Source organism: Mycteria americana, chromosome 22, assembly GCF_035582795.1.
Source record: "Mycteria americana isolate JAX WOST 10 ecotype Jacksonville Zoo and Gardens chromosome 22, USCA_MyAme_1.0, whole genome shotgun sequence".
Taxonomy (NCBI): Eukaryota; Metazoa; Chordata; class Aves; order Ciconiiformes; family Ciconiidae; genus Mycteria; species Mycteria americana.
In genome coordinates, this window is record NC_134386.1 from 5,107,746 (window position 1) to 5,133,828 (window position 26,083).

The 26,083-nt window shown below is 51.7% G+C and overlaps 1 protein-coding gene across 3 annotated transcripts in view; it reads left to right on the plus strand.

Moving 5' to 3' along the window:
* Window positions 1-26,083, plus strand: part of LOC142419888 (acid-sensing ion channel 2) — a 523,294-nt gene that overhangs the window by 396,853 nt on the left and 100,358 nt on the right. The window contains exon 1 of one of the 3 annotated variants that reach the window (XR_012778661.1): window positions 23,625-23,843. The exons of the other annotated variants lie outside the window; for them this stretch is intronic. The gene's annotated coding sequence lies outside the window, so the exon portion shown is untranslated. Of the gene's footprint in view, window positions 1-23,624; window positions 23,844-26,083 lie in introns of those variants that run through there. 3 annotated transcript variants of the gene reach the window in all.

Consider the following 26,083-nt stretch of genomic DNA (forward strand, 5'->3'; position numbering starts at 1 on the left):
TTTAGCTGGCTATAGGTAGCTGTTATTGTCTGTCTGGTGGTCACGGTACACCGCTGGACAGAGGACTGTCCCCTTTCTACGTATTTACAGAGCATCTCGTGCTGCGGTGTCTGGCCTAGCGCTGGAGCTCCTCTGTCCTTGTAGGACACGTGGGCTCAGCTCCGGCACTGTCTGTTACTTGGCATTTCCGTAGTACCCAGCAGAGGCTTGGGGCAGAGTCCAGGTACATAAAAACTAGCCATGACGTGAGGGATAGCAAAATTTGTCAAAATTTGTCTGACACAATCGTATTGCAAAGACAAACGTGGGTGCTCTGAAATAGAAATGTTTTGCAGGACCTTACTGATTTCATCAGCATTTTCAGGAAACTTTACACAGCGCTTTATTCCAAATGCACCGGAACACCTGAGGGTGACACGAAGCAGGACTGGAACTCTGGAAAAATACAGTATTTTGTCCAACTCATACACAATTCTGAAAAAAATTTAGGGCAAACGATTTTGTGATGGCTGTAGCATCCTGTTTGAGCATGTCTTGACATGAAAAGGCCAAAATACTTCATCATAAAAATTTAGACGTGTCATTTGGGGTATGCAATTGCATGTGGGGGAGTCACCGTGGCTTCCTAATCTCCCCTGGAGTACGGGCTGGAGCTGTACTGGCTGCGCAGGGAGGATGCGTGTCCTACCCTAAAGCCCACGGATCCATTGATGTCTGGCTGGGAGACAAGAGCAGTGGGCTCACACGGAGCCACCTCCTCTGACCATACCTCAAGGAAAGTGCTTCAACTCAGGGGAGGGTCTGAGGATATTTTTTTTTTTGAGAAAAACTACTGGCTGACATGAATTCAGTAAAAATCTTGGTGTCACCGAGTCACCATCTTTACCAAAGAAAGTCTCAGCCAAAGCTTGTTACCCAGCTGAGATATAATAGATATAATATAATAATACAGCTTTAAACCTTCAGTGTTATCAGACCCAGGCATTCCTATAAACCCTTCATCCAGAAATATCGGTCCCCGGACAGCTAACCAGGAATAGAAATGCTTCTCACTGCCGGCTTGGTAAATACTCTGTCCCCCGGGGTGTAGATCCATTAGAGGATGGCTTTTTTCCCCCGTTAGTGCCTCAAGGCCGGCAGGCTGATGAGTCCTAAGTCCCTGCACCATTAATACCATGCTTAAGTGAGATGGAGATTTGCAAGGGAACCTCTGGGAGGTGGGAGCCCAACTCTTGTGGGGTTTAGTCCTTACCTCCTGAGGCTGGTCATCCGAAAGGCTTGTGTCAAACACTTACGGCACCTGAAAATTAAAGAAATGAATGTGATCTCTGCACGGACCGGGGAGCAGACAGGAGAGCAGGTCTCTTCTCATGTCAGGTGAAGCCCGTGTAGTCCTGAGTCCTTGCAACAGAAGAGGACACCCCGGGTTGCGGTCGTGTTTTGTGCAACGTCCCTTTTCAGGACAGAGCCGCTCTTCCAATATGACTGTTTCCAGCACATCAGCAACAAGCCTAAAAACATGTGATTAAAAGAAAAAAAACAACCCTGGTGTTAAATTAGTATGGACTACCTTATAATTAATTTAAGATTAATGGGAACAACTGAGTTAAGATTCTGTAACGATAATTAGCAAGCAAATTACAATAAAAGAGAAGGGAGCAACTAAAAGTAATTATAGTGTACATACATTAAGATCCCGCACTGCCTAGCAAAATAACACATGTGTATTGAGATAACTACACCGCCTTCAACCTGCGTGTAACAGCACAAACAGCGGGGTATGAACAAGCTAGAGGTTCCTCTAGCATCGCTGCTGCAGTCGTATGGCTTGTGCATCTGATCTCGGTTCCTATTAGTCCTGTTAAATAGAAACCTGAGTACGGTACACATACGTAGTACAAAGCTGAAAATAAAAAAGAAGAACTTCATTAAAGCTGCAAAGTGAAATGCTTCGGATATGAGGAATAGAAGATATGCTTTGCGCTCTTCATTCATCATTTCCACTCTTCGCCTCTCATGTGAGTTATGATACCGTCTTTATTTCCATGACTTCACACTGCTTTCAGGAAGACCCCTGCCTGTACCAGGCAAGGATGGACAGAGCTCATTTAAAGAGAGCGGATTTACTACCTTGGCTCTGTCACTATGCTCAGTGTTGGTTCTCGGGCCTTACGTGCTTATGAGGAAAAAAAAAAAAAAAAGACAGTTATTGTTATCTCCCCAGTTTTTCCTACAGTTCTCACCGTGTTTGTGTCAAACATTTCACAAACATGAGGAAATACTGTGTGAGGAGCTGACATCCTTATCCCTGTAATGGATAATGGGAGATGAGAGAAGGAGGCAGGCGGCGGTTCAGAGCAATCTGAGATTCTTAATTCTTGATTTGGGGACCGTTCTGTGTTATATTGCATGATGGATATTCACTCTCCCCTGCGTCCGTCACAGCCGCCTGACTTCTGCAGTCTGGTTAACCCTTGCGCCGTCACAACTCTTTTGTGGTTAGATGCGTGGGCAGCACCCAGCACCGAGAGGTCTGTGTCCTCCGGTAGCATCTTGAGCTGCTTCTACAACACAAACAAAATAATAACTTACAGAGAGAGACTGAGCAATTAATGAAGGTCCAAACCAGCTTGGAGGGCAGGGGAGGGTCAGCATGATCAAATGGCTCACCCGCTGCCTGGGGACGAGGAAACTGGTGCTGCTCCAGGCTCTGTTCAGCCGGACTCACGCTAGGGTCTTGAGCAAACGCCTTGACCTCTTTTGGCTCTTTCCAGTTGCAGAACAACCTGCTGGGTGCCTTCCTCTTCTTGCCAGGTCTCAAAAAAGCCCCACAAACCGGGGTGCTGGTGCCTCACCCCGGCACGGCCCCCTCCTGACTGTGGGACGCCAGGGAGGGGCAGCGCGGCTGCCGGCAGCCGCGCGGCGTGAGCCGTATTGAGTCACCTTCTCCCCCCCGCGGTGTCACAAGATGACAAAGCATCAAATTGGATTCAGATTTGCAAATTACAACTTTGGGTGCAGCTGAGCAGAACCGCGCCGCTTTGACAAATGAGTAAGTGGCTGATGTTACAGCACAGGTCATTTGTTAGGAAAGGCGGCTTTTCCCCCCCTGTGGGTTTTATATATATATATATTTTGTTTTAGCATTTCAGATCTTTGATTCATCAACTCAGACCACTTGAGGTACAGACAACAGCGAGAGTCGCATTTTAACTAGGCAAACAGAGCTGGTTTAGGAGTGGCCTCTTTTGAGAGGTTAATATTATAAATGCATCTTAAATGTCTAATACATAATCAAATGCCATAAAAATGGAAATGTTATGAGTATTGAAGCCCAGAGAACAAAAATCATTGCTCATTGCTCTTGCCACCAAAGAATTCAACTGTGAATACAAGCCGCAAACTTGCCTGGAGTCATATTCCTGGAAATATCACGGCGGAGTGAAAAAAATGAACAGGCCATGCCTCCTTTTTCCCTGTTTTAGAACCACTGTTAAGTGCAGAGCGGAGCCTCCGGGTCTCGATCACAGACCCCCACAGGGGTCTTTTATAACCAAAGGCTGCAAGGGCTGTAGGGTTTCTCCTAGGGCCATGTCGCCACCTTCTTGCCAGGTCCTTGCAAGCAGCCCCACCAGCTGCTCCCCTGTCCCTAGGGTGCCCTTCAACGCGGGAAAAGGGTCTGGGATCCATCAGGAGCAATGCAGGTCCCACCAAGGGGAAGAATATCTGCTTAGTGTATGCATAAGTAATGAACTGTCTAGAAAGTGCATGACAGAGGATGATAACCAGTAGGTGAATGCATGATATAACGTATAAGGAGCTGATTACACCTATACAGAGGAGAGCTGTAGCTTGGATAATTGAGTTTCAAGCTGATGGACAGCTGTTCCTGCTGTGTTGTTTTCTGATCAACGGCGAAGCACGGTTACGCCTGCCGCTTGCTCTCCTGCCCTAATAAAGAACCGTGAGTGATGGATGGAGTGTTGACGCAGGGCTCTCCGACGCAGCAATACCGTGCTGCTGGCAGGAGCGAGCATTCTTGCAACAAGTCTTTTGCCAGCTGAGCCTGTCCCGGAGGGGATGTATGGTACCCAAAATGTCCATGCACCACCTGCCAAGCATTGGCCAACAAAATGTTGGTCATGGTCACCACCCTTGCCCTGCTGGCATGGCTTTGGAGACATGTTTCAGGCTATCTCCCTAAACCGCCTGCTAAAGTTTTGCTCGGCAGACCCAAACAAGTGGCTTTTTGTGGCCTGATTTACCAAAAAATGTAACATTTTGGTCATTCCTTGCAACAGAATTAAACATGCCATCCCATTCCAGAGACCTGTCACCATATTGAGGTGCTTAGAGACATGGTGTAGTGGTGGTCTTGGCAGTGTTAGGTTTATGGTTGGACTCGATGATCTTAAAGGTCTTTTCCAACCTATATGATTCTGTGATTCTGTGATTCTGTGATATACCACGCATGAGCATTTCTGCCGGTGCTGGGCAGGCGGAATGAGCTGCGGGATCCTCAGGGCCGCCTGCCCTTACACCCTGCAGAAGCACGTGGCTGTGCACACGCGTGTGCGCATGCCCGTGTGTCTGCACCCCACATTCACGTCTAATCCTCAGCCCCCACTTACGAGCAGAGTGACTGCTCCCCGGGAGCCTCACATGACACCCACGCTTTGAAGGTAACAGGCTATTTAGGCACTGTAAAAATGTCTCTGGAACACAGGATTTTCCATAGTAGGCGAGATTCGGCAATGCAATACCAAGACCTGCCAACTGAGGCTATTTGGATTAAGTTTTTTCACTAAAAGTGTCATTCATCTAACTAAAGTGGCTTGTAGCGAAGAGCTGGAGCTGACAACTATCCCACCCCAAAGACAGCTGGTGCAGAGAGAAGAGAGGCAGCAACGGAGCTCACAGTTATTTCAATGCTCCATTTGCCATTTTCAGAGTAGAAAGTTGCAGTCTGAAGTGCTTTTTTTTTTTATTTTTAAATTTTATTTAAATGAACCCAATGCTATTTGAAAAGGAAAAAAGGTTAAATTTCAAAATTGAAACCCAGCACATCAATGTTATCAAAATGTAGCGGTGGGATTGACGGGAGCTGAGTTCAGCTGCCTCCTTAGCTGGTTTCTGGGTTCAGTTTTATTAAAAACAGTTCAGCTTGGGCGAACGTCAGCAAATACCACCTCCAGGGAACATTACAGGTGCCTTTGTGAAAAAGGTCAGATGAAACTCCGCCCTGACCCACAGCTTCATCTGTCCTGAAGCACGAGAACCGATAACCCCTATCACTCCCTGTCCTACCAGATGTGCCCCAGTGCCGTCCTTTCCACAACCATTTCTCCAGGTGCCTCCAGCAGACATCTACCTTTGGCAAAGGCATCAGCCCAGGTGATTTATGGGCTCCACCTCCAGAAGTTTGCTGCTGTCAAAGCCTACAGAAGAAGGTGCCTGCGCAGGCTGCCAGGCAGCAGCACCCTTCAGCTCTCCTCTCATGCGTGCAGCAGGCTTTGAGAGATAACAAATAACTGGGAGGCAGCCTGAAGTTTTAAAGGAGACGAGTCAATCTTGACTTATTGTTATTATCTCCTAATAGTTTACACTGTATTATTCTATAATTACTCAGTGAATCACGCTGACAGTTTGCATGTTTGCTGTTTCTATGAGTTACGCCCATGCCTGCCTCTGAAGGCATCATTACTCTTGCTTGCAGAGGTGCTGCCCAGATGGGTCGTGTCGTGCAGCCGTCCTGCTGCCAGGCCACTCCGGGAGAGCACGGAGACTCTCTTTGCTTGGTTTTAGTAACAGTTTCTCATCTCTGTAAATAATTCCTTGCTAATTACGCTCTGACTGGCTGGTACTTATTGTACAGCCCCATGAATAATAGAATGGGGAGTAAATCCTTATTTTAATAAGGCCAAGAAATATTTAATTCAACCACCGTGCACTAAATTAAACAAGCCTTTACCAAAGTGGCTGAGAGACTAAGCTCCGTCTCCTGCAGAGACTGCTTTGTCACTGTCTTTCTTTAGGCCACCGACATTTTTATTGTGCCAATGCAGACTTCGCTGGTGCCATCTCCGCTGCTTTGCTCTGGGAGTCCGTCAAGCCCTGCAGTGACGGTGGCTGAAATAAAGGGCTGTTTCTCTGAGCTACTCTAAAAGCCCTGGTCATGCTGATAAAACATGGGGTTTGGAGAGAAACTCCTCTTTCTGAGCCTCCCTGTCACTTTTTTCAGTGACATCTGGCTCGCTTTGCAGCCCAACTGGTTTTTGCCACGTAGGGCAGAGGCCAGCTATGGGCACACCATTGCAGGGCAGCTCTTAGCTTCATGTTTTTATTGCAACTGTTATTTTTCTTCCTAGAGTTCCCTAGTTACACTTTCCCAAGTGCTAACAGACACGGATCTACTACCCTCAGCTGACCCCACCTGCTCCAGCTCCGAAGAGGTGCGATGGCCTCGGGCACGCGTGCAGAGGGCTGATACTCTGCCTGCAGCCCCCTGGCTCCTGCTCTTTGCTGGTGCCTGGAGAAGCTGATAGCAAAGGAGAGGTTCAGAGACACGGGCGGCATCTGGGAGCCCAGCGTGCGCAGTCTGGGCTCTGCCTCCTTTCCACAGCCCTGTTTTTGCCCATCGCTGCTGTGGTGTAGCCCGTTGCATCACCACCACCCAGTTTCCTTCATCAGCATTTTCTGGTTCGTTGTGACTTTTCCTATGTGCCGGGCGAGCATCCTTTTTTCACTGGGCTTAACCTTGCTGCCTCGACAGAAGGCTTTGCTGCGGTTGTTAAACAGCTCAACCAGAATGACCCAGCAGCGCCCTGCTAATTGCACACGCTTCTCTTGGCTAATTGCGCCTGCTCTGACGTAACACCGGGCTCCTGCTCGGCCGCGCTGCAGAGGAAGGCAGCTGCGGCACTTGGCTGCGCACGGTGTGAACAATTTGGCCTCGGCACCCCCGAGCTTCTCACCCCCGTGTAATTGGGTTAGCAGCATGCTCCCTGCCTTTTAGCAAAGGCATCAGCGGGCCATGCTCTGGCCTGGCCAGTCCCCGCTGTCACAGCAGGACCAAGCCCAGGAAACTCCGCTTTCCCAGCTACAATTTCAACTCAGCTCCCACTTTGCCAACACCAGCAAAGCTGCAAGCTGGTCCTGCTTGGGCCGTGCCCAAAGCAAAAGCCATCTCTCACCACTGGCTTTTCTTCAGTGCCTCAGTCTCGAAAACTTGACCTCAGTGAATGCAAATGTTGGTGCCACCAATGGCACATAGACAAGGAGGCTGATAAGGAGGCAGGTTAAAAATGCTCATCACAGGAGGAGAGAAATGATGCTGTCTATGGAAGTGACTCAGCAAGTCAAATCCCGTAGAAAACTCCATCAGCTGGCATGCCTCTCAAATCAGGGCATTGCCGGGGGTGTTCCCGTCTAGTTCAGTAGAGCTGGCTGCTAATATCACAACCAGCTCCCAGCTGGACTCTTAAAATTAACTACCAGTTTTACCCTCTATGGCTTATCCCCTTTTCCAGGGAGCTCTGTCTGCTCCCACGGAGGGCAGGGCATCCCACCGAGCATTTCAGAGAGGTCTGATCTCTGCACCCCCCTCCCTGTTCAATCCCACTGCCAAAACCAGTTCATATTTCTTTGACAGCACCGCCTTGTCTAATGTTATGCGACCCTGTGAGTCTGCAGCCAGTTTTATTAGCAGAAAAATCAGTGCATGGTGTGAAGCGGCTCACTTTCAAGCAAGATGAAATATTCTGGTATTTGATCTTGCCGTTTTATTTCCCGGTGACAGCACAGTCTCTCTTCCCGTTGTGGATCGGGAAATACCGATCTAGCCCATGCCAGCCCTGTTTCTCAGCAGGGGTTTCTCATTGAAAGCAGCATGCATGCAAATGTAACACAGTTATATAAAAGTTTGCATTTCAGGAGACTTACATCTATTTATTTAAAACGTTTAAACTAGAAAGTACTTGAGGAGTTAATGATTATTTATGACCACGTGTCACACCTCCTTCAAGTGCTGAGGGGCTCTAACCAAACACAGAGAAAACATCAGGCAAACAAGAAAATGACAAAGCGTCCGAAAGCAAAGGAAATCTTTGATTTCGATCCATCTCATTTCCACCTCCAGCCTCCTGGGGCTAAGCAGCAAACTGCTCCCGAAAGCCACTGCCCTGACGGCACACGTCTATCCGTGCGAGAAGGGGCTCAGGGAGGTGCCCCGCTCCCGGGAGCCCTGCCAAAGGGACCGATCCTGAATGCCAGCCCCACACGCCACCTCCTTCCCCGGAGCTGTTGGTTCTCCTCTGCGGACGGGCTGGGAAAAAGCAATGGGTTTCCCCCAGCTGCTACGTACGGATGCTTGTGCAATGCAAGGCAAGGTGTAATTAAGAGCTGCTCTCTCGGGCAATCAAGACATCGGCGATGGAGAGCCCTTCCCGTGCAGGGGCTGCAGCAATCCCTGCAGCGACAGGGACCGGGCATTGCAGTGGGTCTGCGTTGCAAGGGGTCACGCAGGGCAGGAGCAGGAGCAGGAGCAGGAGCAGGAGCAGGAGCAGGAGCAGGTTAGAGAAGCAGCAACGGCTACAGCCTGAGTTATCGTGGCACACAAACACACAGGTGCAGTCCCATGAAGGTGTGCCAGTCTCCCAAACCCGGGCTCCACAAAAGCAAGAAGCAGTGCGTGTGTCCATCCGTAGGTGCACACAAACACACTTATCCCAAACGAGAAGTATTTTTAAAATAGGTGCTATATTCACGGCATGGGACAGTGATTTCCCATCCAGCCCTGCCTGCTCTTCTCCATCCTCGGCGATGCCAAACCTCCTCGTAAAGCATCTTAACGCGAGGATGTAACTCCTGATTTCGGAAAGGCTGAGCCACCAAATTAATTCCTGAAGCCAAATGGTCTTGGGGTGCTTAGGACTGTGCTGAGCTGTGGTTTAGTGTCTACCTTTTAATAGGGTGAAACCCTGATACCGGGAAAGCAAAAGGGAGTTTCACCGGTGACTCAGCAAGGCCACGGTGTAATCCTTAACACTCCTCCAAAGGAGTGAGCTGGCAATCCTCCCAGCACCGTGCGACTGAAAAAAAGAGGGTTAATTCTGAATTATCTAAACACCTGCCCCGCGGTTCACTGAGGTCTTCCCTTCGTGTTTCAGGGCTTTGGTTCTCTGGGAAAGCAGGTCCAGGTTGTACCCACTGCAGGAACGGTGGGAAAATCACCGTTTCTGCCCTGCTTTGCTCAGCCCATCTGCCTTTGACGAGGCTTTTGCACCACTGCATGGCTTTCCCCAGCCCTCCAGCGCAGCGCAATGGGGAGCAACGAGTAGTTCTCCAGAAACTACACCTCCTTTTGGAAAGGTTATGCTTAAAGCTAAATCTCCACTGACCAATCTTCCTTCTGAGTGCTCTCCCCACCAGTTGAGCATGTGTATAACGCTCCTGGATTCAGCACGTTTATCCGGCTTAGCAATAGGTAGATCTCAGCTCGTAATCAGGCCCGTATTGTTTTCTTAATAAACGGGAATTTGCTCAGACTATCACCCTTACGGCGACTACTGTTTGTAAGACAAGGGAGAGATTATAATTATAAAAGCAAGCACAGCGTGTATACACAAACCTAACTCTCAGGAAGCGTGGATGAATCTGGGGCGGACATGCCGCTGCCTGCATATGGAAGCCCAGAGTTATTCTGGTAGCTGATTCAGTCCCTTTTAAGATGCATGAAGCTGTTACTCATGATAGTAGCTCTGGGCCATGTGCTCATCTGAATTTCACCACCAAGCTCGTGTGGGTGCATTCGGTTTACACCAGCAAGAAGGGAATCTGGTGCGCATCTAGAGAAACCTGTTGGAGATGAGACGATGCTGGGTCGCACTGAGGCCACTTCACGTAGCTTTAGCCGTGTATTACCTTTAAAGTGTATTCCCTTTAGGCTGCCAGAGAAGTCTAAAGGGACTTATGTGAGGGGATCCAGCCGTATTAGACTAGGCAGAGCATCGCATCTGTGTTTCATTTAGGAGCTGCTGCATCCTGAAGGTCGAGTGGATGCAAACCCTCGAGGAGTCCCAGGACAGACTCCCTGGCAGTGCGGCGGCCGCGATCCTGTCTGTCCCCGGCACCGATCGTGCTGGGAAGTTTGGGTGAGCGCAGCTTTTGCTCCGCACAGCAATTTCTGACTCCTTGCTCTGCTGTTCCCTGGGCGGCACAAGCTCCGTGCTCTGCCTGGTGCACGCTGTGCAGAGCAGCATCCTTCCTCCAGCTCCTTAGTCCAGTAAATCCAGTAAAGCAGAAAGCTTTCACTGGGCTGTGGTGGGTGATTGCTCTGGGTACTGGCTGAGTTACAAGCAGATAACAAGCAGCTGATACTTGGCATTTTTCAAAAAATTCATTGTTTTATATCTTTATATGCTATGAATTGAAAAGTACACGAATCTTTATAACGCTTGAACAGTGTGATTGATACTGGGTTATTCATAAACTCTCCCTCCACAACTGCGCCCATGAATCCCTTTCCGCTCTGTGTAAAGTGCAGGACAGTTGTTGCTGCAAGCGGTGTCGCAGGCGTGTCGGGAGCTGTGCTCGCCCTCTGCTCCTTCCCAAGAGGCGCCCGAGCGATGCAAGTTCCTGTGTGCTCTGCTGCAAGCTCAAGAGCAGCCCCCCACTCCAAGAGAGACATGGAGGGGCTGGAGCGTGTCCAGAGAAGGGCGACGGAGCTGGGGAAGGGTCTGGAGCACAAGGCTGATGGGGAGCGGCTGAGGGCCCTGGGGTTGTTCAGCCTGGAGAAAAGGAGGCTGAGGGGAGACCTCATCGCTCTCTACAACTGCCTGAAAGGAGGGGGTAGAGAGGTGGGGTCGGTCTCTTCTCCCAGGTAACAAGTGATAGGACAAGAGGAAATGGCCTCAAGTTGCACCAGGGGAGGTTTAGACTGGATATTAGGAGATTTTTCTTCACTGAAAGGGTTGTCCAGCATTGGAACAGGCTGCCCAGGGCAGTGGTGGAGTCACCATCCCTGGAGGTATTTAAAGGACGTTTGGATGAGGTGCTCAGGGACATGGTGTAGTGGTGGGCTTGGTAGTGTGAGGTTTACGGTTGGACTCGATGATTTTAAAGGTCTTTTCCAACCTATACGATTCTGTGATTCTGTGTGATTTGGCAAATGCCGTGGGTCTCGTTTTTAGAGGTGCAGAGAAGGTCCCCGCGCATGTAGTTTGCAGGGCAGAGAAACGCCTGTTCCTTTTGTTTTTACCGAGCTGTCATTGAGCTGAAATCCATTTGCTTTCCAGCAGCCTAATGGGAAGCTGTTGGATTCAGGCATGTCCCGCTTTGCAAAGTCTGGAGATTGTGAGGAGCGTAACGTAAGACTATGCGAGTAGCTGTATTAAATCAGATTGAGAGTCCGTCTTCTCCAATATCCTGTCTCTGATAAAAACATATACCTAGGGAAGAGGATAAGAATAAGGACAGCGTGTAACACAGTTCCCCCCAAATACTCTGCTAATCTCTATCAGCCTGTGGTCAGGCTATCGAAGCCAGAGGTGTATCTTTGTATTAACAGCCCTCAACTGATTTTTCACCATGCGGGATGTGGAGCAGTACACTATTCTGCTTGTTTTGAACCCGACCTGCTAATTTTATTGGACATCTCTGGGTGCTCTCCAGATTCCAGGTGCTCTCGGAAGGGATGCTAGTTTGTATCGGCCAGAGAGGACGATGCCTCCCCGATCCTAGCACTGGTGATACTGGTATCCAAACCAACCTTTTGCTGAGCACCGAGAAGCAGCAACACAACATCACAGTAAACTGCCCTGGAGAAGCAAAGGTGGGGATTAACGGAGCAGGACTGGCAGGGAGACTTGGCACCCCCAGACTCACAGCCAAGGTGGTGGCCAGTCTGATGGCCAAGAAATAGATTGCACCCCAGCACCGCTCTGCTGCCCAAAAGCTGCGTCTCTGCACAAGAGCTTGTGGAGAACAACGCAAGCTGTCCCAGGCTAAGCTTTCCAAGCACAAGATGCCAGTTTTCCCTTTAAGTTGGCTCTGAGATATTTTGAATTCTTCCTTCTTTTTCTAAGGTCAGCATCAGGTGTTTCCAATTATCACAAAGAAGCGCCACATTACTTCATCCGGAAGAGCAGAAGAAAATAAATTGGAAATACTGATTATTTGTCTTGTGCAATTATTCTGGGAACAGTTCCCTGGGGACTTACTGCATAATGTGATGTCAATGAATGTGAGGAAAAAAACCCAAAACCTATTGTCATGAAAACACCCAGCGTGAGGAACATATTCAGGGGTTTTTAGTGTCCACATGGAAATGTCTCATCTCGGTCCCTTTCTGTCCATCTCAGGGATGTGATAACCCTGATGTGTCACTGTCTCCAGGGGCTAAGTGGGGCACGTGGGAGGATGCTGCACTAATATTTAGGAGTAGCTGGAAGGAAAATAAGCAGTCCTGCTTTTCCGCTATTTCATGGAAGGTTTGAGGAGGCTTTTTGGAGTGCGATATGCAAACTGGCAGATTTCCAGCTGCTGACTCCCCCTTATCTGAAGACCCATGGTGCCATCACCTTTCATGGCACCAAGGAATCGATCCTGGCAAAGCGAGGAAGGAAGATGAGGACGTGTTCGTTCCCCAGATTTTAAAGCCTGGTACACTGGCACAAGAGCAATTGCTTCCTTGGAGCATCTCGTTTACAAGATTAATGGCAAAATTAAAAAAACTCATGTGATGTTGTTAAGACAACTCATATTCTTGCAGATATAAAGGAGAAAGCAGAGGGGACTGCTCAAAAGGAGGGTGCAGAGGAGATCAGAAAGTGTTTGGTAGGTGCATTTCCAAGCAACCTTTCTCAGTTCTCCGTGGAGGTTTTACACCTTCAGGTGTATTGTTTTAAAATATCAACTCAGAGACAAAAGAGCCTTGACAAGAACAAAACATTGACATGCCATCTCGGAGAATCATCCAGCCCATTAACCATTGCTCAGAGAAGCACCAAAGCACCACGTGCACCTGCCTCGCGCTCACCCAGCCACATCCAACGACTTGAAGAGTGGGAGAGAGGAATTATGAATATACATGTATGCAATATTTATGGGGACTGCTATAGAGGAAAATAAAAAAGACCAGGAAACTTCACCTTTGTGCCTTATTATATACCTGGAGCAAAACCGCTTCTCTCGGAGGGGTAAGAGAATCAATTCAAACCTTCCTAAAAAAGCACTGAGGACATTTCTTCAGGGAAACTAATTCTGACATCTTTCTTTGTGTCAAGGCAGAGTCAGTCCATACGTCCCTCCTGGAGGAACCTTCTTTCTGCTGCAGTTTCATTTCTTTGGGGTTTTTTCCATCTAAGAGCTCCCTTCATTTTGGCTTCCCATGGGATTATATTAGAGAAGAAAGCAGGTATTTTTAATAAAAAAGAAAGTTGTCAGCCATCAGATGAGCCAAATGCTGGAGCCTACAGGGAAGCATTAATAAAAAAGTCCCAGCTAGCTAGGATGGGAGAGGGGACAGCTTGCCAGGGGCTGGATCCTGGCCAGGAGAGAGGCCAGGCTTGGTCTGTGCTAGGTCCCATTGTCCTTCATGCTGTACCAGCCTGTGCCTGGAAACCTGCTGGTCTATACAGGAGAGCCGGGCAGGGAAACCGAGGCACAGAGAAAGGTGTCCAGCTTCACAACTCGGAGCAGGCGTGACACCCCCAGTGTCCTTTCCTCCTTTCCCTGTGTCCCGGGGGCAGCTCGCAGCCCAACGAAGGGTTGCAGCAGAGCCCCGTGAGCCCAGCGGGGTTTCGGGGGTGCTCTCCCAGCTTTTCCCCAGTTGCCACCCAGCCTTGAGCACACCCAGGCCACGGTGAACCAGGGATGTGGGTCTCACGCTCAGCTCGCAACTCTGCTGGCCATCCAAGCGCTTGCTGCTCCTTCATGTGCCGTCACCCTTGTTTTTAACCTCTGCCACCAACGCTCCCGTACAAGCAAGCCCCGAGGCCGGATCCAGCAGGGTGAGTGGGAGCTAGGCATCCTCCAAAGCTCCTCCGCAGCTGCAGAGGTGGCTTTGCAAGAGGCACCCGCAAGGGTCTGCGTGATGCCAGGACGGCATCCACAAACTGACCCCACAGCGGGGACGACGGCGCCGCATCCCTGGGCGGTGCAAACCCCTCGCGCGTCCCGCTCTGCGTTGATGCTATCGGCACAATAACGACGTGCACAGGGAATACTGGCTGGCTGCAAACTGCAGACGCTTCCCGGAGCGTGACGGCTCAGCCCCTTTTCTCTTCCCCGTACAGCACCAGTGGCATTTAGGGGCTACTGAGGGTGCGGGGCCAAATCCTGTTTCTCATTCCCGCTCCTGGGAAACTGTGCTGAAACCCCCCTGAAGTTCACAGGGAGGGACCCAAACTTCCTCTGCTGACAGCGAGAGCAGAATCCGGCCCTAAGTGTTCAAAGTTTCCCAGTGTTGTGGCTTTTTTTTTTTTTTTAAATCAATGTCATTTTAAAATTACATAACTGCAAAAAAGCATCAGAAAAACTTAGGGATGGTGCTTCTATTTTATCAAACCTTTTCTCCATTAGTCTTCCCACACAACTGCTGTCACCCATTAGCCTGCCAAAGAAACGTTAGACGGATCCTTTCTGTTTGGCAGCTCAGCAGGTAGCGCTTACCTGCCCCGCCAGCCAGCCCCGCGCGCACCCCGCCCGGCATCCCTGCCGATACGCTCTACCCGTGCCAAGGCCAGAGGGAATATTAGCGGGGACAGCCTTTTAACACCGAGCCAGTGTCCTCTAGGCCTGGCCAGATCACAGTAAGAAGGTAAAAGCCCCCCAGTTCTCCTTCTGCAGCAGCCGCTGGTGTCGGGAGAGTTTGCAGTGACCTGAGATTTCCATGGAGGGGAATCGCCTGAGTGAAGCCGTGCTGGTATCTGGCAATATTCCCACTGAGTTTGAAAGGAACTGGAGCAACTTTGGGGCTGTCAACATTTTTCCTTTGAAATAGTTTTTGACAGGAATTCAGTTTGTTTTGACGGAGAGGGGGAGTCTTTTCCTTGTGCAGAAAGGGCTTGTTTCCCTTGGGAAATATCACTGAAAATCCTCCGATATCTGCAAACGGCCGCTGTCACCCTGGGAGTCTCCGCGCCTTCTCTCTGCCGTGCCGCAGGGTGAACGCGCCGGGAGCAGAGTTAGGTCAAAGCTGAATCTGCCGGAGACTTGCCCTTGTGTGCTCCCAACCACATCCCTCAGGTGCACCGGCAATTTTTATAATAATTGCATTCATTGATTTCTTCCAATGTGACCTCTGCGCTCAGCTAGAGCACACGGGTCTGCGAGCAAGCGTGAGGGTGTGCGTGCGTACGTGAGCCGTACCCTTCCCAAACACCAACCCGTGCACACGCCTCTCTCCCAGTGCTCAAGACATCTACCCCCGGGTGACTGTTCATGCTGTGGACCTCTGATGCCTGCTCTCCATGCAGAACCAATTGCTCACAAAGAAAAAACCCCTAAACTAGAATTTTTGCAGCAGCAAATTATCGTGCAACTCTTTGTGCCACAAATCATTCCCAGCAGCAAATAGATTTGAGGATGGGAAGGTTTCACTGGCAGCTTTTAGGTCAGATCCTGGCTGTGGGACTGCTCCAAGGCTGCTTAATCCTTAAAACTCTGACAAAAGCCTCTGTGGGGAGACCCCAAACTGGCTCAGAGAGTTAAATATTTGCTTTCCAGCAGATGACCCTCACGCAGCAAATAAAGCAGCCTCCAAACGTAGCCCCAGTGCTGCAGGATGAAAGTCTGATGTTGCTTCATGCAAGAGGTGACCATCCCCTTTTATCCCGAGCAAGCTGTGCTCGTATTTCAGTATTTGAAGCATGATTTTTCCTGCTTCCCTCCCTGCTGCTATAAAGAACGGAGCTGTGGCAGCCTCTTTGCTTTCGCTTGTATTTGAAATAATAGCAACAGGTTTAAGAGGAGACAGGGCTATTTCCCACCTGGCTCCCAGAAGAGTCTTCAAATACCTAGGAAAGACAAAGAATAAATATTAACCAAAGAAATTGCTTCCTTAACTTGATTTAGAAGCAAAACTCCCTGGGAGAGATATAATTTTCAGTCCCCTTCAGCATCTAAACACAGAGCAGCTTTCTTCTGTATTTGCTAGGTCCAGTAAATTTAACCTGAGAAAAAAGGGTTCAGCAGAGGCAGGAAGAGTGGAATTAAGACAGCGAGCGAATTTTCTCTCCAGACAGGAGGTGACATGAAATATTCACCAGGACTCCTCCTGACCTCGGCGTGTCCGCAGGGGCTGGTGTGCTGGTGCCACGCTCAGCCCCAAATGTCCACCGGGAAGCTCCAGGTTCCCATTTTCCAGGTGCTGTTGCTCCTTGGGATGTGACAGCGGAGGCCAGGCGAGGTCCAGAAGAGCCTCCAGACCCTCTTTCACACTCCAGGCTTATGCCCACGTAGTATCCAGAATTATCCCCCCAGGACAGGGGAGCTGGGATCTCCCTCCCACGCTTCCCACTACTGCATCCCGCTACCACATATGAAGGTGTAGGGGATGTCTAATCCCCATATGGATCAGCTCACGGCCACACAGCCCAGGACCAAAGCACTGAATTACACAGATTTGAATAGTAAAGCCAGCTTACAGGGTTTTTTTCTTTCCCTAGATTCTTTTATAATTAAGCCAGAACATCTCCTGTGGCAGTGTATACAAAGCAGTAAAAAGCTTTGGGGTGTGATTAAACACCCAAGTGAAGCAGCGACATCGCTCCTGCTCCTGCGCTGCACAGCCCATCAGAAATAAAGACGTGAGCTAAAATAGCAGGAGCTCGTCCAGCAAAATGCCAGGCGACTCCAAGTGAACTTCAGCCCTTCATATACAGGGGGGAAAAAAAAAAAAAGAAAAATAAATGACAACACAAAAACCTGGCTGCAGCACCGCTCTGTGAAGAGCCGCCCCAAGGCTCTGAAGTTCAGAGATGCAGGCTCTCTCTCCAAAAAGGAGATAATGTTCAATTTTCTTTTTTGTCCTCCTGAAGATGCAATAATTTCTCCAGCCTCTGGCCGTGCCTCATGCATCCCCCCCTTTCCTGCAGTCTTGCAGGGCTCCTTTTTAAGGCGTTGCTTTCTCTTTTCTCGTATCTGTGCTTCGTGTTGGGCTGGATGGATCCAGGATAACTCCGGCAGGGCCAGTTAACGCGGGAGAAGATACCAAAAGCTCGGGTATCGGGTACCAGCCTCCTCTTCTGGCTGTCTCTCTCCATTTTCTCGCAATCCCTAGACAGAGAAGCAGTGATTTGCTCCAGCTTGCAGGCTGCTGCCTGACTCTCTCCTGCCCAGCACGACTGCACGATGTTTCACCACGGCTGAGCTAAAACTTTGCAGCTGGGCCAAGCGCTGGGGCTACCCAGGATGGAGGGGAGGCTCTTGGTTAGCCCTGGCAGCTCTGGCCAGCAGGATGGCGGCCACAGGGCCACCAAAATGCATGGAGAGCATTGCAGCAGGAGGTGGGTTGTCCCCGTCTTCCCTTGTGACCACGGTACCAGTGGGTACAAGATGCCCCATGCTCAATGTCGGATTTATTGAGTGCAACAGAAAAGGAGCTTACTGATATTAAGAGGCTGTGAGAACTTTGCTTTTTAATTTGCTCAAAAGAATTCACATTAAAATTAGTTCTTAAGAAATCCAGAGGTATTTTCATTTGTTTCACTCCCCCTCCTCTTTTCTTCAGTGACAAAATGGAAAACAGGGGAAAAAATAAAGGGGAGATAATTGGGAGGATGCCAGCTGAGAAGTTTAAAATAGATTAAAATCATTCCTCTTTTCTACCTGCAGAAGAAAAATATATATGCATATATATACACAGGCATATATATATATATATATATATGTATATATTACCATTTTGCTCCTGTAAGGGAAGTTCGTGAATAATGGTTACGTCAGGAAATGCCCATTTAACTAGACTCTGCTAATTAGAGGACATGGGACAGCCCTGTCATGTGTGGCATTGCATAGGACCTTTGAAAATCTACCGTTGCTTTCCAAATGTATTTGAAGCCCAGGGACCAGCCCTTTCCGGCCACGTGCCTCAGTGTCCCCTCCAAAAAACTGGGATGAAGGAGGAGTAAATCCTTTCAAATGTGCGGGGACGGGGGACTCCCCGAATGTGCGTCCCAGCTGCTGCAAAGGCAAACGTGACACCTCCCCAGGGGAGTCACAGCCGGGTCCCCACCCCGGCTGAGATGTGGCTCCTCCTAGAGACTTTCTAATTAATCCCTAGCAGCCTCTGCATAACCCTAGAAAATGCCACTTTTATTTGCTTTTCACACACTGCGAGTCCCAGCGTAATCCCCAAAAGAGCAGCAGCATCTTTAATCACTTGGGCATTTGTTTGATCTCTCTCGGGGTTGGTTTTTTTTTTTTTCTATACACACAGGAGGCATGGAAAATGAGGTATCAAAAGTTTCCCTATTTCTGGATCTGAAAGCAGAGTTGTAAAATGCAAACTGTTTTACTACTCCGCTGATGCTAGAACGCATGCAGCAGATTAAGAAATAGGCTACTGACATATTATTTATGTGCCTTCAATATTTTATTATGGATCAAGGATTTCACCTCCCTACACGAAAAACACACAGCCCTGAAACACTGCAGACCAGAAAAATCCCTGTAGCAGAGGTAGTGCAGGGCTGTACCTAGGAGGGTTCTGCTCTGAGAATCCTCAGTTAATTCGGAGAATTTCACAGCTGGAAGCTCAATAATTTACTTTCAAGGAAAATAAAACAAAGCCAAAGAAAACAAACTCCCTGTGGAATAAAGGCGTTGTTTATGGGGTGGCAGCACCCTGCAGGCTCCCCAAAGCTGCGCTGGTCTCGGATCGCGCTGGGGCGGGTTTGTCGCGTACTATGGGATTTGAGGCAGCGGTAATAGAATTAAGGCTGAGATGGTAGCTTCCATGGAAACCCCTATTTCCAAGTTATTTTATGACTTTCTCATAACATGGTGTCTTCAGCAGGATCTGTTTTGCAGCAGTTAGGCAAAGCAGAGAATTATTCCGGAAAGATTGGTGTTTGCAGAACGCAACAGAGGAGCACGCTCATTTTTCTGTAAGATACGCCGACCTGCTGGGCTGCAACATCAGATCTGCCCCACCGGGGCGGCTCGTTGTGGATCGGTGCCCGCATCGTATCCCAGCAAAGGCGGCAGCTTTGCGGGCTGCCCTGCCAGCCAGCGGTGCCCAGCTGTGCTCAGCCTTTGCATTCTGCAGCACCATCTCCAGCGGCACCGGGGGATGCTTCTGTGCAGGGAAAGGGTGTCCCTTTGCCGACCAACGGTGACTTGAACCTCCTGCCTGGGGAGAACCGGCCTTTCGGGATCTGACCCCTGTTCTCCTCGGCTTGAGCTCCTGAGAGCTAAAATCAAGCCCTTCGTTTTTCAGGGGCTTTGACAGCACAAAAACCAACGCTGCGAGGTGCTGATCAGAGTCCTGCACCCTATGATCCATCCCTGCAATCTCGCCTCCTGCTTTTAGGGACTAAACCAGCTATAAACCAGATGATATCGCAGCTTTTGTGAAGCTGATCCATGTCCTGGGTGCGCTCAGGCTGTTACTACCAACCCGTAACTCGTTGTGGGGCCGAACCGGGCATAAATCTGCTGCCCACTGACCCACCAGGAATTGCTCTGCAGAACGGAGCAACGGAATAAATCCCATAAATCCCCGGGGACGCACTAACTCCCGTTCACAGGGTGGAGTGACGCTGCAGCCCTGCGAGCCAAGCCCAGAAACCTCGGAAACTCACCAAATTCACATTTACGGACCCGAGCTTTTAACTCAGCATCTCGCTCTCCCGGGGGGTTGCAGGGCTTTGGTGAACGGGGGGGGTGTGTGGGTTTTTCAGCTTGCCAGTCACACTGCGAGTCCGGAGGGAAAAGCCTTTGGGGTTGAGCTTTCACTCCTTTTGCTCCCCTATGGGATGAATTAAATAATAATAATAAAAGGGTCCAGCTGGAACAAAGTATTACGATTTACTTTCCAGGGGGTTTAAAGCTTTTATTTAATCCTTTTTGTCTTAACCTGAGTCGACGTTTGAAGTAAAAATGAAGTTTCAAAAGAAGGCAATGCTTTGGTTTAGAAAAACTTCAGAATATTTGTTTTTTCTATACCTTTCAGGAGCACGCAGGTTACGTCTTGGGGGGGAGAATGGCAGGATTCACCTGAAATGATTCACTGAATTTCTGCCTTATCCTTTCTTTCCATCCAAACTCTGTTCTCCAACAGAAGTAGCAAACTCACCCACACCAAGGGACAATTTTAAAAGTGACTTCTTGACTAATAAGCAATATTTATTGATTCCAGCTCTATTATTCCTTCCGTGCATTAAGCCCAATAAGCTTTTAAGCTGCTCTGGCTGTGTAAAGAATTAACCAGGCCTCTGATTAAGCAAGTGCACAGGGTGAGTGGGTAACGGGACCTGGTTTCTCAAATAACTTCAAAAGTGGAAATGGGTTTACAAAGGGGGGGTGGCCTGGCAGGGCGAGACGTCACACCAGCTGATGCAGGCTTTGAATTTTGTGGGCAGGTTTTGTCTGGTTTGTCTTCATAAACTTTTCATGGGGAAGCTTTTGAATTTCAGCTCAGGATGAAGTTGGTCTTACTCTTATTTACGATCAGCTTTTTTTTTTTTTTTTTTTTTTTTTAAATTAAGAAAAGTTACTTCCCTATGATAAATCAGGCTGAAGATTTGAGCAGATAATTTGGAGTGGGCGCGTTTAAGGGAAAAAAGCAGCTTTCCACGTGAACTTTCCTTTACAGTCCCCTTTTGCCAAGCCACCCCCACCTGAAAAAACAAGTGAAAAACCCTTTAGAGAAGGGGAAGAGGTTGAAAATAAGCAAGTGGAGAACGGCCAGGGCTGCGCTGTTTCTCCAGCCAGGCACAACCCACAGCCCAGGCGCTGCCAGAGAACCTGGCACCGTCCAAGACTGCCTTTGCTGCAAGGTAGCGATGAGGTTTGTGAGGGAGGGAATATTTGAGGATGTTTATAGTCGGGCAGCTTTTATTTCCTCGGGTTTATGTCAATATATCATGGGTGTAACAATCTCAGACCACCTCATGGCGAAGTGGTTTGGATGTTTATTACCCCGTGAGTGAGCCAAGGGGAAAAACTCCCACTGATTGCAACAGGCAGCAGGAAAAAAGCTGAGGTCTGCTTTGAAACCAGGCCGAGAGGCTCAACGGGAGCTACTAGATATCACGTTATAACGAATGTAGTAACTTCTGGCCTTTTCCCATTCGGTTTAAGAAAGGTCACGGCCATCTTTCTGGGTTTGAAAAGGATTTGACACTTATGAGCAGTGCTAAAAAATGGTAAAACTCCTGCAGAGCGTGGACACAAGTACGCCGCGAGCAGGGGCACTGCAAATCATCAAAGTTATTTGAGGGAGTAAAGCTGAGCCCACATCGACGTGTTAGGACAAATCACTGCTGCCACCAACTCCAGCCCAGGGGACGGGGGCACAAGCTCGGGGCCCCTCAAACACATTTTTCCCTGTGGCCCCAGGGCCAGGAGTGGGATTTTGGGGATGGCTCCCCACCAAGTTGGGGTTTGCTGCACGTTTGCAGCTTTGCCACAGTAAAAAGAAACTCTCCGACAGAGGCTGGAGGTAACCAGGCTGTAACTGCTCCATCTATTGGGTAAAAACACACAACGGATCGAAACGCACATGGAACATGAATTCAGAGGAAAAAAAAAAATATCAGAGGGGATTCAAAGCAGTTATCGCCACTTACAGCTTAATTGGACGCAATTATAGGAATGCTTCTTGGTACTATTCGAAATCAAAATGAAGGTAACAGGGAGCTGCTTTTCAGCGATCAGAGCTAAGCACACCTGATGAGATGCCAACATACATCGCAAGTTGTTGCCGTCTCGTCGAGGTGTTGGGGAAAAGGGGCTTTTTCTGTGTGTCCGACGCAGGGCAAAATGAGCCCTCTGGCCCCCAAAGGGCTCTCTGGGCTTCGGCAGGGCACAGGCGAATGGGCAGCAAGGGTCGGGGAGGGGGGTGATGCTTCGGTGAATGCGATTCTCCCTGCTTCCACTCGTCTTCCTTGGAAGCGGGGGACCGTGGAGCACCTTTGCTACGGAAAGCAAAAAAGCAACCCCCCCCCCCCCAAAACAACGAACCACTTTCCCCAGAAAAGCACCGCTACAACAGCAGGCTGCAAACCTTCCCTGTATTTCTCGAGCCTTTGCTCGTGTCCCCGAGGATGCTGAAAGGCAGAAAAACAAACTCCGGCTGGAGGAGGGCGGGCGGCAGGGTTCCCAACGCCCGGCCAGGGCCCCCCAACGCCCGGCCAGGGCCGGCGGCACCGGGAGCTGCGAGCAACGCCGCGCTCGCCCCGGCTCTGCCGCGGGATAAATAGGGGGGAGGAGGGGGCTACTCCAGTGAAGCGACGGCGCGATCGCGGCCGAGCATCCCTCCCTCCGCCTCCCGAGCGCGGCTGGCGCCGAGCGGCGGGGCTCGCCGCCGCAGCCGGGACTCGCACCTCGGGAAAGCTTCGCCCCGCTCTTCCTCCTCCTCCTCCTTCTTCCTCTTCCTCCTCCTCCTCGCCCGCGGACGGCTTTCCCCGGCGGAGCGGAGGGCAGCGGCATCCCGCCCGGGGTCGGCGGGCGCGGGTCGGGGCTCGGCGGCCGCCCGGGGCGGCTGTCCCGCAGCGCTCGCCCCGCGGAGCGGCGCCGGGGGGTCCCGCAGCGGCCGCCGCGGCTCGGCAGGCGGTTGGTGCCGGGGAGCGCCGCCGGTCCCGGGGGCGAGCCCGGCGGTAGCGGGGCGGTCGGTGCGCGCCCGGGCGGGGGAAGCCCGCGGGGTTGCGGGGGAGCCCGGCGGTGCGCGGGGCGCGCCGAGCCCTCCGCTCCCGCGGGCGGCGCCCGGTGCCGGCGGGGGGGCGGGAAGCGGGAGCGGCGCCGCAGCATGTGAGCGGCGCGGCCGGCCAGGCGGGAGGCTCGGCCGGCGGCTCGCGGGCAGGGCCGCCCCGCTGCCCCCCGCGGGGTGCGGCCGCCCCGCGGCGCGGGGGGGAGGCGGCGGCGGCGGCGGCGGCGGCGGCGGCGGCAGCGGGGCCCGGCATGCCGCGCTGCCGGAATTGCTGCCCGGCGGAGAGCTCGGTGCCGGCGCGGCGGGCTGCCCGCGGCGGCTCCCCCCGCCGCTCGGGGCCGCTGCCGGCCGCGGCGCGGGTACCGGCGGGGCCCGGCATGGCGCGGCGCTGCTCGCACTGAGCCCGGGGCGGCGGCGGCGGGGAGCGCCCATGGCGCGGGGGCGCCGGGCGCCGCCGCTGCGCACGCGGCTGCACGGGCTGCGGCACATGTGCTCGCGGCGGGCGGCGCTGCCGCGGCGGGCGCTGTGGGTGCTGGCCTTCTGCACCGCGCTGGGCTTGCTGCTCTCCTGGTCCTCCAACCGCCTGCTGCACTGGCTCTCCTTCCCCTCGCACACCCAGGTGCGCACCGAGTGGAGCCGCCAGCTGCCCTTCCCCGCCGTCACCCTCTGCAACAACAACCCGCTCCGCTTCCCCCGCCTCTCCAAGGGGGATCTCTACTACGCGGGTCACTGGCTGGGGCTGCTGCTGCCCAACCGCACCGCCCGCCCGCTGCTCACCGAGCTGCTGCGCGGCGACGAGGCGCGGCTCCGGTGGTTCGCCAAACTGGCCGATTTTCGCCTCTTTTTGCCCCCCCGGCACTACGAGGGCATCAGCGCCGACTTCATGGACCGCCTGGGCCACCAGCTGGAGGACATGCTGCTCTCCTGCAAGTACCGCGGCGAGCTCTGCGGGCCCCACAACTTCTCCGCGGTGAGTGCGCCCGGTGAAGCCCCGGCTTCCCCCCCGCGGCCCGGGCCCCCCCGACCCCCCCCTGCCCGGCCCCCCGACCCTCCCCCCCCCCCGCGCCGGCCCGGGCTCTCCCCGCCGCTGGGCGCGCGTTTCTCCCGCGATCGCGGTTGTGCCGCTCCTCGGCGCGTTTGGGGCCGGTGGCGGGTCCTTGCGCGGGGGGCCGGGGAGCAGCAGCGCCGGGCAGGGCAGGGCAGGGAACGGCCCCAGCCGCTGCCAAGTTCTCATTGCAGCCCCCTCTCGGAAGCTCCCCGGCAGGTCTCTGCCCACGGAGCTGTGTGCCTGAATGCTTATTTCTCCTCTGGACCAAAGCCGATGCTTTCTGTTTTAAGGGTAACTCTGGCCATCGGCAGCGGGTGGTGAAGGGCTCGCTGCCCCCTTATTTTTTAATAAAAAAATAATAAAATGCTGCAGCCATCCCCGCTACTTCTGCCACACTTCCCCTGTTGCTCTCGGCATAGTTGCATCTCGACTTTTTTCCATCTCCAGCCGGGAGGCAAAGTTTCCTCAGGTGAACTCTGGCTGCAGATGCAGGCTTAGGCTTAGGCTTAGCTCTGCTCCGTCACGTCGGGAGGTGGGGGCTGGCAGCTGGGCCCCTCCCGGGCCGCCTGCCAGGGGCCGGCGTGGGGCACCGGCTTTGCTGCCCGCTCCTTTTGCTGCCCAGAGAATCCTCGTGGGTTCGTCGGGCTGCACCCTGCGCAGCTGTGTGGTGTTGTGCGGCGTGATTTGGTTCGCAAATGATGAGCTCTGCTAATTGGAGCTGCCGCCGTTACCTTCTAGAAGGCCCCCGGCCCCCTTTGCGGGAGCGCTGATGCACCAGGCGGGAGCTAGCCTGTGGACTCTGCGATGGGATCGCACCCCTAAACTTAGGGCACTGTTTCGCAAACCACCAAGAGTATCTCTGCTTGAAGAAAATCCTGTGGGACTGCTTGCAAGCCACGGTGTAGTAAGAGGAGATGCTGAATCGCAATAGCTCTAAAGGGGAGCTGAAACTGGACTCTCTTGAATCACCCTTTCGTACTTCATTGATGGCAGTTGGATGTTTATTGTGCTGGAATATTCCGCTCTTCTAAGCTCTGCGGGTATCCAGGAGAGAGAGGTATACGCTGTGATTAAATACTCTTGCTGCTGTTAGTGGTGCTGGTGTCTGTAGGGAGAGATAACTAGTTTGAGCTGTTGCTGCTCCGCACGCAGGAGAGGAGTTGAATTCCCTGTTCTGTGAGCGCTGCCTGAGATGCATACCTAAAATCGAAAGAAACTGTCTCTTTGGACTTGTCACATCAGCCTAGCTGGCTGCTAAATTGCAAAAGGGAGGAGAGAGAAAATTCCTGCGGGATGAAGTGAGCTGCCCAGGACTGTTGAGTTAGCATATGCTGCTGCAAAAATGAGCAGAAATGGCACACTTTAAAGAAAAAAAAAATCATATTGAGACAGGCCCTTTCTAGGAGGGCAAGTCTGCAAACCAGTACAGTGGCATAAGGAAATTTGGGAATAATAGGCAGAAACAGGCACTCAGCTTCTGGGCTGTGAAAAACTGCCTCCCTCTTCCCTCTCCCTGGTTCACAAGAGTGATGATGTTTGCTAGTTGTCAGTAGGGCCTGACTGCAGGTTTTAATGAACTCTTGTTCCAAGTTGCAGCGAGCAAGGCAACATGATTCACGTTGTCCCAAGAAACGTAAAGCCTGGAGCGCTGTTTTGGCTTGACACAGGCAAAGGATGCTGTGGGCAGTGATGCAGGAGTTAAGGGCAGACTCTGTTTGATGTAACTGGTTACTAAATCCTCTGCAGCAGCTGTTTTATACCACCGAGGAAGGCTAATGAACGTGGTCTTCTCCAACCATCCTGCACAGATCTGAAAAGCTGCCCCTTGAGGGTGGGAGGGAAGGAGAGGGGTGCATGGCAGCCCTGAGAGTCTTGCTGGGAGCTTGCAGCATGCCGAGACCTGGCCTGGGGCGCAGGGGAGCACTCCCCATCTCTCCTGTCAGACCTGCGCCGTCGCGTGGAATCGCTCAGCTGGGGAAACAGGAAAAATACAGGGGGAATTTTTGCCCTTCTTCCCATCCCAAAGGGTGTGTGGCCCCAGGGGGGGACACCGGGGCGGAGGGAGGTGGGAGCCCTCCGTACCAGGGGCAGCAACTGATCTGCCTGCCCTGCACCAAGTTGCTGCGTGAAGCAGGGCGGGGAGGGGGTTAGTGCCAACTCCC